This window comes from Egretta garzetta, unplaced genomic scaffold, assembly GCF_000687185.1.
Source record: "Egretta garzetta isolate BGI_Z169 unplaced genomic scaffold, ASM68718v1 scaffold340, whole genome shotgun sequence".
NCBI lineage: Eukaryota > Metazoa > Chordata > Aves > Pelecaniformes > Ardeidae > Egretta > Egretta garzetta.
The window spans coordinates 2,554,293-2,569,964 of record NW_009258377.1 but is presented as its reverse complement, the minus strand read 5'-3'; positions in this window follow the sequence as shown (position 1 = coordinate 2,569,964).

The window sequence follows — 15,672 nt, the reverse complement described above, 5'->3', positions numbered from 1 at the left end:
ATAAAGCCTCACTTATATACATCGGCTAGTTAATTTGTCTTGACTAGACATTTTCCTTAGCATCCCCACATAAACGAAGCCTTAAGAGAAGAGGCACTGAGGCCACATTGTTGGGCAACGAAGATCCCAAGCTTAGCTGAGAGTGGTGTTAGGGTACGAAAGGACCAGACACTAGCTTCTCCTTAGGAAGCCCTTGTTAACACAAATCTAAAAATATCTGCTTCTTGGTGCAAACAGTCACAACTATTATAGGACATTTCAATCTGCCTTTTTGAAAAAGTTTATAGTGAGGCAATTCCAGAAATATTTGGAGGCTTCATATTTCCTTGATCCTAGCCAAATTGGTTTCAGGCCTCATTATGGTAGGGAAACTATAAGACTGTCTGCCTGTCTTATTAGCTTACTGGCAATAGCCAAAGACTGAGTTTATGTATCAATTATGTAAAAAAAATAGGGTCAGAAAGTTTGGAGACATCCATTATAGGCAAACATACTTCACTGGCAAACGTGTTTCACAAACACACTGGCATTTCTTTTGGTATAGAAGGTCACAGTCCTGTGACTGATCTTGTGTTACAGGATTTATCGCATGACATTTGACAAGGTAGAATGAATATGGAGTGTCATCAAGACAAAGTATTATAGAAGTGACTTTACTAATTGGTGGATCTCAGAATTTCCTATTTTGTGATAATGGGTAGATAGATGATTTTTAGTATGTCTTAAATACTTGCGTTTAATTCATTCTGGTATTTGAAAATACAAAAAGCTGCAAATATGTTTTGTCAGTGGTCCCAGCTATAGGCAGTCTTGCTTACCTAGAAACTAAGAAACATTTCCCACAAGAACAAGAAATAGGATAATTAAGATCTTCAATCAGTTAAGAATGCATTTCACAGTTCTCATATCAAAAGAACCTCCCTCTCTTTATCTGAAAGGACATTCCCACAGGATGATGAACGTAAATAATGTTCATAAGGGACTGCATCCTAAAAGTTAATTGAGTTCTGAAGGTGGAAATGTGGCAGAACAAGAGTCAGCAATAGCTCTTTGAAAGATCCAGAGCTGAAGACTCATGGGATCTGCACGTTTGTCAGCCCCTGTGAGTATGTCTGTCTGGACCTGGATAATGTTCTCTAAAGAAAATGTTTCTCTAAGCCCTGAGGAATGTAAAGTAAGAGGTAAAGGGAGAATCAAGAAATATATGGGTGGCATCTCTAAACCAGAGCTGAAGTGTGTGGATCTTGTTTGTTCTTTTTCCAAATCATTAGTTGCATTCTGGAAATCGAATGAATTTTTTCACCAACAGAGAAGGAGTAATATGTGAAGGGATTAGTACTTAACAAATAGCCGAGACTGAAATATTGAAAATAAGTAATCAAAGGCAGGAGATTCCAACTAAAGTTGTTACAATGAAAAAAGCAAGGCAGAATGAATAAAAAAAGCGTAAAGAAATACATTATACACTGAGGCCACCTACTGGGTACTGTTGAATTAGCAGAGCAAGTTATAGAAAAACTGGAAGACTCAGTTGGCAAGAGTCCAAAACAAAATAAGAGACCTATCTTGCTCTTAAAAAAAAGAATTAAAAAAAACCCAAACCAACCCAGAGAATCTTCCTTTAAGAAGTTTCAGGAAAAGAAACTCAACTTGGAATGGGGCTTCATTTTTTTTTGTGGCTATCAGTCCTCCGGAGGGATGTTATCATTTTTTTCCAACAATAACATTGTCCCTTGTGCTCTAATAAAAGTGACATTCATGAGCTGGTGCTCAGAGTAACACAACTCCTTGGATCTGGATTCTGCTATCCTAACTAAAAAACTCATCTTCATCTTTCTCCTTTGTAAAATCAAAGAAGGTTGTCCTTAAGGAATGTCGAAGACAACTTGTAAAACACTTAATTCCAGTGCTTTAAACTAGTCCTATTCAAACCAGATAGTAGAGCTCATCCATGATGGTATGGTAGGAAATGTGCATCTTTTTCTCTTGAAGTGTGGCCAAGATATTAGAAATTATGACTAACCATTATCTACCTGAGTGATTCCTTTTAACTTGATCATTAAAATGCATTTAATGTCTGGACTTGCTAATGGCAATGTAAGGCAAAGTTGCTCCAAGAAGAATGTAGCAGGCAGATCAGTATTCTAGTGCTTCTTCAGCTTTATAAAAAGGCATTGGTCTTACCTAGTTCTGTTAAAATTTGGGTTTTTTTTCAAATTTAGTGTTTATTCTTCAGCTTTACGATACAACTGCTTCTGGGCAAATTCATCAGTCGAGGAAAGTCTTTGGACTTTATGTCCGTGCAGAATCAGGGGAATACGACTGAGTGTAACACGCTTTCAGCACTGTCTTGAGGAGAACTTTGTATGAGTGTAGCCTGACTGTAGAAGTGAAAGATTTACAAGAGCTGAAGGTTCTTGATGTCTGATCTTTTCTACCACTTGACTTGCAAAAACCTGTCTAAGAAGTGGAGTATTTTGGGAAGATGGAATGCCATTACCAGAAGATACCTGGCTTTTAAGCACTTCTCCATTTCTTTTATTTTCCACAGCCCTTCTCTCGGTTGGTATGGAAAAGTGTGAATGACTAAAGAATGTGTAGAAATTGGGCACTGATTTCAGTGCAAAATTCACAGTGAAACAAGGTAAACAGAAAACTCTTATTCTAGCACCTGTATAAATACAATCGGTAGCACTGAATTATCATAAATGTCTTATGCTAACACCAGATTTTAAAGGAATCAGGAGCAAAGTATCAAGGATTTGGCAGAGGAAGATTCTTCATTTCAGTGTGGAAGGTGGTGTTGGGCTGATTTATGCACTAATGTTTTGGGGGTAGCGCTATAGGCTGCAGGTAGAATCATAGGATCGTTGAGGTTGGAAAAGACCTTTAAGATCATCAAGTCCAACTGTTAACCTAACCCTGCCATCCCACCACTAAACCATGTCCCTAAGCACCTCATCTATCCTTCTTTTAAATACCTACAGGGATGGGGACTCGACCACTTCCCTGGGCAGCCCATTCCAGTGCGTGACAACCCTTTCGGTGAAGAGATTTTTCCTAATGTCCAATCTAAACCTCCCTGGCACAACATGAGGCCATTTCCCCTCGTCCTATCATGCGTTACCTGGGAGAAGAGACCAACACCCACCTCACTACAACCTCCTTTCAGGTAGTTGTAGAGCGATAATGTCTCCCTTCAGCCTCCTCTTCTCCAGGCTAAACACCCCCAGTTCCCTCAGCTGCTCCTCAGAAGACTTGTGCTCCAGACCCTTCACCAGCTTTGTTGCTCTCCTCTGGACATGTTCCAGGTAGGAGGATGCTGCACACAAGGTCCTGGTACTGGTTCCCCACTGGTAGCAAGACCAGTGTGGCCACCCTAGTCCTGCTCTATGAGCCCTAGTGTGGCTGGTTGGTAGGATGAGGACTTTGCATGCCATGGGAGATCATGGCATAGGAAAGATGTTGTGGTGCTCTGCTGTAAATGTGTGAGGGAGAGGCTTTGGTGTGTCAGAGAGTAAAGTAGGAGCAGGCAATGCTGTATGGGGTTTGGCTCATCTGAGAGAAATGTTTTTGAGTGGGATGAAAAGAAGGTTAGCTTCTAGGCTGGCCCTGTTAAGGACTGTAGGAAGAACTCTGATGTGGTCATTGCTGGATGCATTAAAACAAAGTGGGCTATGACATTTAGAAAAGAAATAGAACTGAACTGAGTGGAAAAAAAGAAATTTCAGCCTTCGTGACAGGGATGGCTGAGGCCTGCTGGTGTGATTGCCCCAGGTAATGGCGTTGGAGCGAGCAGAGCGCATCCCCTCCTTTCAGCCTGTATGTGGAGCTCTGTCAGACTCCGAAAAACACAATTCACTGGGAGAGCTTTCCATCCAGTAGGACAGGGCAAGAAACCGCCTGGTTATCCAGCAAAAACTTGGACAGTTTTGGCTTCAGTTGTCATGATTTCTGCTTCTGTTTTTTCCGTAACTAAATAGAAGTGGAGAATACAGAGCTCAAGAGCTTATTCCACAATTAAAAAAGAACAACATGGGCATGATATAGACACAGCTACAGCGATGGGGAGAAGTCTGAGCGAAACACATGCTGTCTGGAAAAATAATAGGGGAGAGGCACCATTTTTCACTCAGAGCATCTGAGCAGTGCCCCGTGCTTGCTGACGCTGAAACATCAGAAGCGGGGGAAAGAGCTGTCAAGGCTGAAAGTCTGCTGTGTGGTTTTCCAGGCATTTCACTGCAGATTTATAGTCGGTAAACTTGGCTTCTGAATTACAGGGATGTATTCAATTTTTTTTTGCTGGCTTCAGTGTGTTGCTGATCTTCTGTGGACAATTTTTTCTTCAGAAAAGTTTCCAGTTCCTAGGGAATGGATTGTAGATTTAATTCTTCTGTTTTCTTCCCTGCTGAAAATAATATGCTGGTGTTTGGTCTGCAAGATAAATCTAGCTTTCAGCATATGTGCTACTTGTTATTTACTGAAACCAACCATCAAAGTGATTACGTGGTCACAGCCTCATACAGTAGAACCAGATACATTCACAATCTCAATGAGAGGCCTTTATCATTCTGAATCAGGTACAGAACGGCCTGTAATGGCAGTGCACAACTATCTGATACCTTGTCATGAGGTTGGCAATTTGTACAATGCTTGAGCACTGGAGAATACCCTGCTTCACACCTCTTATGCAGTAAATTCATTCTCTGTTTAGAAAGATGGTAGTAGAGCTGGATGAATATATTCGATTTGTTAGGAACCTTATTGTCAGAAAGCCACATTCTTCCACAGGACATGTTAAGAAAACAGAATTACACTTCTTACTCTGAGCCATTTTCTGTGCAGTCGTCAGCTGAAAGCAGGTACAGATGAGGTCTACAGTAAGCCACCACAGTTTGGGTTCCTGATGCATGTCCTATCTAAATGAAATCATAATTGATGACCCATTGGTTAATTCACATTCCTTTCATCTGAACTTTGTCATTCAGTGTTTGAATGTGTGGTGGAAAAAGCAACCCGTCCATTTTTATGGACACAAAGACAGGCTCCTCTATCAGCAGAGGGATAGATGCTTGCTTACAGGCTTGAGTAGCAGCTCTGCTGGAAATGACCTGGGTGTTACAGGAGACAAATAGGGGTCACATTTGAGTCAAGACTGTGTTCTGGCAGACAGTAAGGCAAACTGCATAGTGGGCTGCACTGGGAGGAGCATGGCCAGCAGGTTACGGGAAGTTATTGTCCTCATCTAATCATCTAATAACAAGGTGCAATAACCACAGACCAGGGCCTGGGATGTTCAGGATGGACATAAGGAAAGACTTCTTTTATTAGACTGATACTGCAGCACTAGAAAATGAGTCCAGGGAGATGGAGGAATCTCCTTCTAATTTTCAGGGCTTAGCTAGGCAAAGCCCTGGCTGACCATGTTGTGTTGAGTGGGAAGCTGGGTTAGAAACCTCCAGAGAAACCTTCCAGTCAATGTGTCTGTGATTCTGTGATAAGACCTGTGAAAAAGAAAAGATAATTCTGCCTGCCTGAAATGAAAGCTGGCAAAGTTCAGCTGCACTTACTACAGCCCATGAGTATTTTTCATGTGATTTAGGAATTATTCCAAACACAGTGACATCATTCACACAGCTCTGGACTGTACAATCGTTACAAAGAATCACTGCTATCATTCTTTGGCTGTCGATAGATGTCTGTATGGCACAAATTTAAAACAGAAATATCTGTGAAGCCCCTACAGTCCTTGTGTCTGGTTACTTGCGGATTTGTGCTCCATAAACAAGAATAGAAAACACCTCTGCACTGTGAGTTTTTTAAATGGTTCTGCAGCAAGTGGACCATGAATCACAAGAAGGAAGTGATCAGTCACCACAGCCTTCCTGGCTCCCCTGGGACTGTGCAAAGATACATCATACCCTTGGTTTTCCTTCTCATCTATCAGCATCTGCATCTGTACTAGTAAAGAAAACAGCATCAGAGCCTGAGCACTCTCCTGTGGTCATCTCTACTGTGGCATTATTATTATTATTATTATTATTATAATTGGGTTTTGTCCTTACCAGTCAGCACTCTCCCAAACCATGCATGGCCATAGTTTTGAGGACAGTACAGGCCAGGGATGGTTCTCTGAGGCCACCCCATTTTTGAGGGGAAGAGAATTTAAGTTTGTGGACTTCAGCGACTTGACATCCTACTTATTATTTGCATGCTTGATGCAATGCGAAAGTGTCCGAAGTTATATGCATCTGCAAGGAGTCAAGTGGAGAACGTGGTTTCTCAGGTGACTCACTAGACATAAAGAAGAGTCAGTCAGTGGCAAACATTGAAATGTTGCTGGTAGATTCAAGTACCATAAAAACTGCTCATCTAGTGTCTAGGATTAATTGAGAGCTTGCAGCTGTCCTTCTGATGAAAAAGAAGCTGTAATGGTATACATGTTTGTATCTACAGTGCTTTTTGTTGCTAGTATCATTTGATGTCTCCCAGATGTTTTAGTACAGATTCTCTATTCACCTTCATGCCACCCTTGATTTCTAGACTTATCATATTCCCAGCTGTCTCCTCACCAGGTTTAGTAATCCTAATACATTTTACCGCCTCTTTATAGGGAGGCCACTCTGTGGTTCCAAGTTGCTAGGTTTCTCTCTACCTTTTCATTTCTCTTACGCCCTTTCAGTCGCACTCTTGCCATTCATAATACACATAATTGATTTTACCCAGTGGCATAATGACATTTAGTGTCTTGTTCAGTATTAATTTCCTAATAATTCATAGCATTTCCTTTATTTTTTTTTAAAAATCATTACTCGACACTGATATTTGATGTTTGTGTTGATGTTTTCATGTAACTACCTATTACATTTTTGGAATCTCACTCTCTAGTAGTAATAGCTGATTTGGGGCCATCATTAGATTTGTATGCAAAGTTAGGATTGTGTTTTCATGTATCATTTTACATTTGTTTACATAAGTGTAATTTCCTCTGCTATTTTTGTACTGAGTCACTCAGTCTCCTGAGGCTTTTCTGCGGTTCATTTTCAGCCCTCATACTTACATGTACAGCACAGCATGTCTCTTTGACTCACACCTTTTTGTGGTGATTTTGGGTACGATGAACACTTTGGATCTGAGCATAGGTCCTAGAGATGCTCCGTGTAGTCTGTGACAGTTGGCATTTACTCCTATGTCTTCTATTTTTTTCAACAACTGTAATGACACAAGGGCTTTTCCTGCTAGCCCTTGCCAGTGTATTTTTTTTTAATCTTGTCCAAAGTCTTTTTTGAATCTGTATAAACTATGTTAACTTTTTCTCCCTTGCCTGTAGGCTCCTTGATTCTCTCAAAGAACAATAGATCTATGAGGCAATGTAGTAGCTTCCCTAAAGCATATGAATTTCTATATTTATTCTACACTGCTGGCATCTGACATTTACAGGAAACAGATATCGCCTCTGCTTAGTATAGGTAAGATATATTGAATTATATGAATGGAAATGGACACCTGAAACCGTGCAGAAGAGATATCTCTGGAATATATAATTTGTTTGCTTTGTTTGCACTGCTTTAACAATCTGACAGAATTGCAACAATGTATACATTGCACATTTACCATTCACAGTTTCCTCAGTCAAGAAATATTGCTGATGCAAGTTACATTTTCCCATCGAAAAATTCCTGAGTATTTATGTAGTGGTAACTACCCACTAGTAAACAGATATTATTACTTTTTCCTATTCCATTGCAATAAAGATGTGCAAAATAAAAAGCAATGCTACAGAATACCTGTTTTGACCAATTTGACCAAACATTAGTTTGTTCTGTGCTGCTAGTAAGAAAGTAAAGGACTCACATGGCTGAAAAAGAATTGAAAAAAAAAATCCTGACAGGTTCATTGCATTTAACTGTTCCATTCATTAAATCTTCAGTCTTCATTATGATCAATTAACTGAAGAAAATGAAGTGGCAGACTTTACAGAGCTTGGGTGTGGACTTCATGTCAGCCCAACAAGCAAGCATTTACTCTACAGAAGAAACAGAATTACTTGACCTCAGGCCTGGCCATTGACCTACAGAGACATTTAGCTTGAGTGGCTAAATGTCACTGACATTAATAGAAATGACTGCTTATAGCGAACTAGCATGTTCACGCCCTTCCATATCCTCCCGTAGCATTTGAGATGGTCAGCCATGAAAATAGGTTGTTTCCTCTGAAAGGGAAGGATGCTGGACAATGTACTAAGTTGCTTTGATTCCTTTCTACAGGCTTGCAATGATGAATAATTCCTAGATACTATTGGACTGTTCACATGTGGAGTTCAAGAACAATCTCTCTTGGATCTTTTTTGTCATCGAGCTAAACTGATCAGGTGGCATGAAGTCAAGTACCAGAGAGGTAGATGATACACTGTTCTGTTTATTACTTACTCCATACAACCATGCTGCTGTTTCTCTCTTGTTGGCTCTGTACTTGGACAAAGTCAGCCCAGGGATGAAAAACAGCTGTGTGAAACAGAACCCATGCAAGAATCGTGATGTGAGGAAAGCTGTTCTGAGGAGTGCAAAATGCAGTCTACTTTGCAGCTAGTCAATCCACATCTGTAATTGATCAACTGAATCTATAATTTAGAAGTCCTTTTGCATTCCTTGATTGCGCATTCCTTGATTGTGCTAAGTTCGGACATAGCATTACCCTTGAGTAATGCTTTCTATGAGCTTTGATTGGCTAGAAGACCCCATCCCATGCTGGCAGACAGTGACACGTTACTCAGTTATTCATGCTTCACTTGCTTCCTGGCTGGACTACAAGAGTCTGATGTATGTGGTCACCAGGCTTTTCAGCACTTAGAACAATTCACCTAGAATAAAAAGTCCTCAGCCATGCTGTTTATTTTGACTGTATCATCAGACTTGTCCTCAGCTGTCTACAATCTTTTCCCGCAAAGAAGTCAAAAGCAAGATTTGGTCCTTCTCATCACAGTGGGGTTTCCCACAATGGCCAAGAAGCATCTACAGCTTAGTGTTGACAACTACTCTCATCTGTCCCTGCAGACCATTCCCTTTGCTGCCTATCTCCACCTCAGTAGGGGTAAATGCTATTATAAAAGTTGGCTGTCCAGGAGACAGAATGTTCTTGGATTGTGAAACAAATATCCTGGAGTATAAGGACAGTCACAAACCTGACCTTCCATTCAAAGTACAGGACACATTTATTTGACTTTCTTTAGCAAAAACACTGAGGCACCACAGATATTTATAATAGAACCAAGCCTACCAAAAGATGACACCTCGCTGCCCAAGCATCTTCCCTTGGGAAGAAGATGAGAGAACAAACAGCATGCAACAAGCAAGAAGTCATCCTGCTTATTGTATTTTGGAATGACTCTCCAATGCCATCCTAGTGAGTGACGTATAAAGAACTCGTGCAAAGCTAAGCTAAGCAGAAAGTTGCCTGGTTCCCATGCCGTAAGCTGGTCCCAATGCAACCTTGATACCTGCTTCTCTGAACAACATGTAAATGGATGTGAGAAAGTAGATGCACCTTTTCCTTCAAACATTTGCTTCTGCCATTTGAACATTTGCAATACTGCCATAGGGTGTGACATACAAACTGCAAAAACTCAACATTTTCCTCTTGTAGAAGTTTTTATGGTTGGGGCCTAAACCTTGCAAAACTACCCCTAGTTCTCCTCTGTGCTCAGTCCCAAACTCCTTACCCAGTGAATTCCAGCCTCTGCTCCCTCTACCAGATGCCAAATATTTTGTCAAGCTTACAGCTTCCTTATCCGTAACAAAAGCTCTTAGGCAGACTTGGAAAACACATGAAGGCACAAACGAAAAAAGTGATTCTCATACTGATAGGGAAGTGTAAAAATGAATCCTAATAAAGCAATAAAACTAAATGAAGATAGTGCCCGTATTTTGATCTTCTGCCTTTTATAAGAATTCATCTTCCTTCATCTTCTACTACTTGAGAATTCAGAAGAAACTTAAAAAAAGTAACACTTAAGTTGTAAGTAATTTTAGTGATAAATAGAGTTGTGTGCACTTAAAAGAAAAATGTGCAGTAGAACCAACATCTTGGAAATCTGGTGACAGAGATTCCTGTCAAAGTTTCGCGAAGGACCTGTGAGAGTAAATGAATTTCCATGCCTCATTTTCACTCATAAATAAATAAGTATGAACTCTGCCTGTGTACAGGAACACCTTTTTTTACTGGTCATTGGTCATTTTGACCATTGGAGACAATGCCATGCAAACACAAGTTATAACTGGCATTTACCACCTTTTCTCTACAAAAATATAATTTTGTATCACTCCCCTCCCCAATATTCCCAGTTCAACCGATAGCTTCACAACTCAATCTGTGGTTACTTAACTCATGGAGATTTACTGAACACTAAAGGATAGGCTGGAGATCACACTTCTGGAACCTTAGATAATAAAGAAGATATCAAGTCTAGCTACCGCTAATTGAAGCTTATTTTCTTATAGACTCTAAGTAAATTCCAGAGTGGCCACAGAATTTTTCCTGGCACTTTTCTTATTTTTTGTATGTTCTTATCCTTTCCCAGCGGGTCTCAGTATGAAACCTGCAGGAGCTTCTATCCCATACTGAGCCGCTCCACCATGTTTGCATGCCATCTTGATTTTCCAGTTTCTTCAGGTGTGGGGCTGAGTCTGGGATGGTGGAGCCGACAGGTATGTTGGCAGAAGGCAGGTACAGCTGATCAGATGCCCGCTGCCCTTCCCAGAGGCAAGATCTTGCTTTTGCAAGAAGCTTTGTCTCCAGGCACCCTCTGCCACAGTTTTCAGTGATCAATAAAAGACTGAGACACAGCAAATTTATTTCAGAAGTTGGCCAGGATACTGATTCTCTATTCTGAGGTGAAATGCGAGTTGCACTGGGATTGTCTTTAGTTACTTTTATGCGTCTAGAATATCTGGGACAGGAACTAACATTCCCGGTATTTAAATGTGAAATTAGTGAGCATGTTATTTGACCCTGTGCATAACTGTGTGCATACCTGCACACACTGATGTGGAATTTGCAGCTGAATGCCATAACCCGAGGAATTCTTTTGGCGATTTCTTTCTATCATGCTCCAATTTGAGAAATTACAAGTAATTATAAAAACAAAGACATTTTTAGAGTAGTCACTAAAAAAGATAAATATGATTAAAGAGGGGAAACGTCAAGGCAACAGTTCATTTCTGAGGACGTGGTTTTTTATTTGTTTTATACTTGAATCAGTTGAGAAAACTAGTTGCTAGAGGGGAAAGAAATTATGCCTGCTCCATAATAGCATATTCCATCTTTCTTCTTTGATACTTTATTTAATTATATGATTGTTTGCATTCAAATATTCTCATGGCCTATTATTTGAAGGCAGTTATCTAACACCCTCCACAGCCCCACACATCATCAAACAAGAAAGCAAGAAATTACAAACAGGAGAAATTCTCAACTATTTACTGACAAATAGAGTACACAGTTTACAGAGTTTACACAGTCTAGTTAAAAATAACCTTGTGTGAAAGTAATTCTTTTACTGTTTTACACGCAATATGTAAATATGCAGTAAAATAACTTGGTTTATTTTACCATTTTATAAGGAAGAGCTAAGAGTCCAGCTAGATTCAGTGTGAGAATCAATGTGAGCTATGTGCCTTTAAAAAAAATAATTAATAGAACTGTATAGAACTGTATTTGTGAAAGAATAAAGAGTGATTTTCACAGTATCATTTTGTTTAACAGACATTAAGAATAGCATCCTGAAAAATCTTGTGTCATACAGAATACATTACCTAAACAAGAACTAAACCTAAACATTACTCATTAATTCTAATGACTAGAGAAGATGTTTAAAGTACTAGTACCGGTGTTTTAAAGCTATCCAGTTGCAGTCTTTCCTTTTCTGAACAACGATGTCATCTAGATGGCTGAAAATCCCAGCGTAATTCAAAACGAGCATTACTGTTTTCCTTGGTGCAAAACTGAGGTGGCAAATACGGAATTTCTGTTAGCCCATAAAACTATGGAAGTCACTTTCTCCTTCCTGATCCTTAGCAGTTCAGCCTAAAATCAAAATGGTTAAGTTATACTTCACAGTATCTCTTTATGTCTCAGTTTCGTTTTCATTTTATGTTTGCGATGTTGCACAGGAGGCAACAAAAGTAGATGAATCTGCATGACCAAGAGTACAGGGTAGATGCAATCATATAAATCCTACATTGCTGTCATTTAAGATCTGCAGAGCCATTTACTTTCAGTCTTTTCTCTTGGTGCTTCAACAGGCTGAGTAATTTCACTCAATGAAGGATTGCAAGGTAAATGAAAGAGTTTAGCATTGCTTTTGAAGGTGCTAAACTGAGGAGATGTTTTTAGTTAACCCTAAAAATATTCTATGTTCCCCTCACTAATGGTGTCTAAACCCCCCTTCATTCTATCTACCCCTCCCCGTTAAATTCACAATGTCTATATTAATATATAGTTATTGCAGTATGCTATTTAGATATTGCTGTAATACTATCTTCTTTAGTAATAAATTTGACAATCTTGCATTTACATTTCCGACACCGTTCTCCATGACGTATCTGACCTTCTCAGGTTGCAGATGAAGAAGGACCCTCGCTTCAGTCGAGCCCTGTAGTTGAGAGAACAGTCAGCAACAGAGGCTTCAGAAACGGGGAATTGTTGATTCCTCCCTCGGAGGGCATTTTGCCAGCAAATTCTGCTTGAGACTCATGGAAATTCTTGGACTAAATATATGCATGCATGGGACTGGAAAAATATATACTAAGCATGTGTTTCTATAGGAATCCTGTTCACCTAAAGCATAACAAGATTTGAAAACACTTTTTCTTTGTGACTCAGGTTGAAAATGACGGTGAGCTTGACAGTCCATCTTACTGCACATTTTTACAAGGTTTGTAGCAATTGGTCTTTGTTAATCGATATTTGGCAGAGAGAAGAAAGAGACCGTGAAGAGGAAAGACACATTCTTAAGTGCTTAAGTAAGCGTGTGCTTGCATTTTTCCACTTGAACGGCAAGCGTGATCTTTCTGACGGCGTACTCTACATCTAAAGTAGAAAATGAAAACGTGCACCTGATAAAATAAGAAACGGGGATTTTAAAAAAGTATAAAGTTTCACATGCAAGTTTCCTCATTTTAAAGCAAATTATTTCAGTATTGATTCTCCAGTCTCACAGAAGTCCCTCTCAATAAAATCTGTAAGAACAGCTGCAGACATCGTGAGATTTTAACAATGAATAAATAACATTTCTTCCAGAGCCTGCTGAAATTTATAGGACATTTTCCCACAGTAACGGACTTGTTCAAGTGTTTACTAACTCGTGCTGTGTATGAGTACTCAGGGTTCTACTGCTGTATCTGGGCCAGCTGAAGGCGACTCTCCGTCTTCAGTTTCCTGCAGCGATACTGGCACCTTTCTGGGAAGGCCGACTGAATTCGCACGCTCACATACACAAAGAGGGCTCAAAATCTCAGCAGCACTTCAGACTGGTTAGCTGCCTTCAGTCTCTTTTTCTTTGCTATTCCGACTGGCTATGTGGGGAATACATGCCTGCAATTCTGATTGACAGTTCTCAGCAAATTCGTTAAATACTAAATGTTAAAAGCTGAAGCTCATGGCTGATGAGCAGCACTGCTGGGACAGCCTAATGACACCTGGCCCATATCAGCATTACCTGGGATATCGTCTGTCTAGGTAACTAAAGAGGGTGCCAGAGTTCCTGGGGAAGCCCTTTTCCTTGCTTGTGCTACGCTACACATCAGGAGCTATAATATGCTGTGAAATACTTGTGCCTTCCAATGGAAATTGAAGTAAAAACATGAAGAATTGCAATGTCATTTGATGGTGTGTTCAAGCTGAATCTCAACTTGATGAGGAGAAAGCAAGTATCCTTCAAGACTGAAGCATATAGGGAGTGTACAAAGATTTTATTACAAACGTACGTAGCCATGCAATGGGTCTCTCTGCCCCAGAGAGCTACACGTTAATTCCAGGTCACTCTGGTTTGGACATGCCAGCAAAATGTATCCACATGCCGTGCAGGCTTTGCAGAGCCAGCGAGTGACAGAGCCTGTGGATGACGGCATCTGTCTCACAGTGTCTGCACAAAAGCACGTATGGTTTGTACACTGCCTGTCTGCATGAGGATGTACTTTTTTCATTAGTTTGTGAGGATATTTGCTGAGTAGCTGTTCTCCACGGGGAGATTCATCTGCTTCATGAAAAGGAAGAATTAAGGCTTGCTGAGTGCCAGACCTGGACCACAAGGACATCACTATTTTTTGACACTGCTGTGCATCCCACATGTCCTCGTGTTTACAGCAGGTGAAAACCTCCGTTCAGGACATCTCAGCTACGTAATGCCAAAGGAAACCTGCAGTGGAATGAGAACGATAGGAACTGTCTGCTGCAGTAGACCTTAAATACGTGACTTCTCAGTGTAAGTTAGACCAGTGATTTATTTGCCTCTTTATCATGCCCTGGAGGATGCTATTTCTGTTACGTGCCCATTCTTGTATTTTCATCACTCTTAGCATAGCCAATGAGCAGGGAGCTGTGGCTCTCCACCCCTAACTCTTCTGCATTTTTCTGTGTTCATCCTTCGCTTCCCCCATAAACATTGGGCAACCTCACTGGCTTCTGTAATTTCATGTTACTCAAGGGTTTCCAAATCTGGCTGTCCCATGTCTAAGCTTCTGGAACCAGCAGTCTTCTGGGCATCTCTCTATACACATCTTGCTGCACTTTTATAACAATTTACCCTCTCAATTTCACTCTTGTGCCCAGTCTTTTCTTATTGCCAGGCTTGCAATTAATGAAGATAGAATCATAGAATCATAGAATCATCTAGGTTGGAAAAGACCTTTAAGATCATCAAGTCCAACTGTTAACCTAACCCTGCCATCCCACCACTAAACCATGTCCCTAAGCACCTCATCTATCCTTCTTTTAAATACCTCCAGGGATGGGGAGTCGACCACCTCCCTGGGCAGCCCATTCCAGAGCCTGACAATCCTTTCTGTGAAGAAATTAAGGCTGTTGTCAAAAACCTTAATGAAGGAATACAAGAAGTGTCCCAGGCATACCAATGACTTGAGGATGCTTTAGAAGGTGTACATGATTTTTCTGATACATGGGACAGTTTTCTAAAAAAGCAAAACAATACTTTCAGCTCAGAAACACGAAAATTTCACTTAAACTTTGAAGTATTCTTGAAAAGGTATTGCTTTCAATATACAGATGTTATCCAGTGGAGGGGACTCCCTTGTGCACGGTGCTTGTGTGGCATGGAACAGCCAGACAAGACCTTAGAAGTATCAGCTGGATTTAGGATCTTACAGTTTTATAATAGTGTTACGTGAATCAGTTTCCTTTAAACTGGTTTCTTGAAATAGCTTTCTTTAAATGGCTTTCTTGCCATTGAAAGGTGAACTCCTCATTTTGGGGGCTTGTGGAGGCAGGAGCTAGAAGAAGGGAGTGAAAAGAGGAGAGTCTTTACCCTCAGTCTCTTCCAGAGGTGAATGCTTTTGCCATAAAAACGCATGCCTTGGTTTGAACAGGAAATACAAATTACTGTCAATTGGAAAAAAAAAATAAAGAACAAGCCCACCTCCTTCCTTTTAAGTTTTGTCT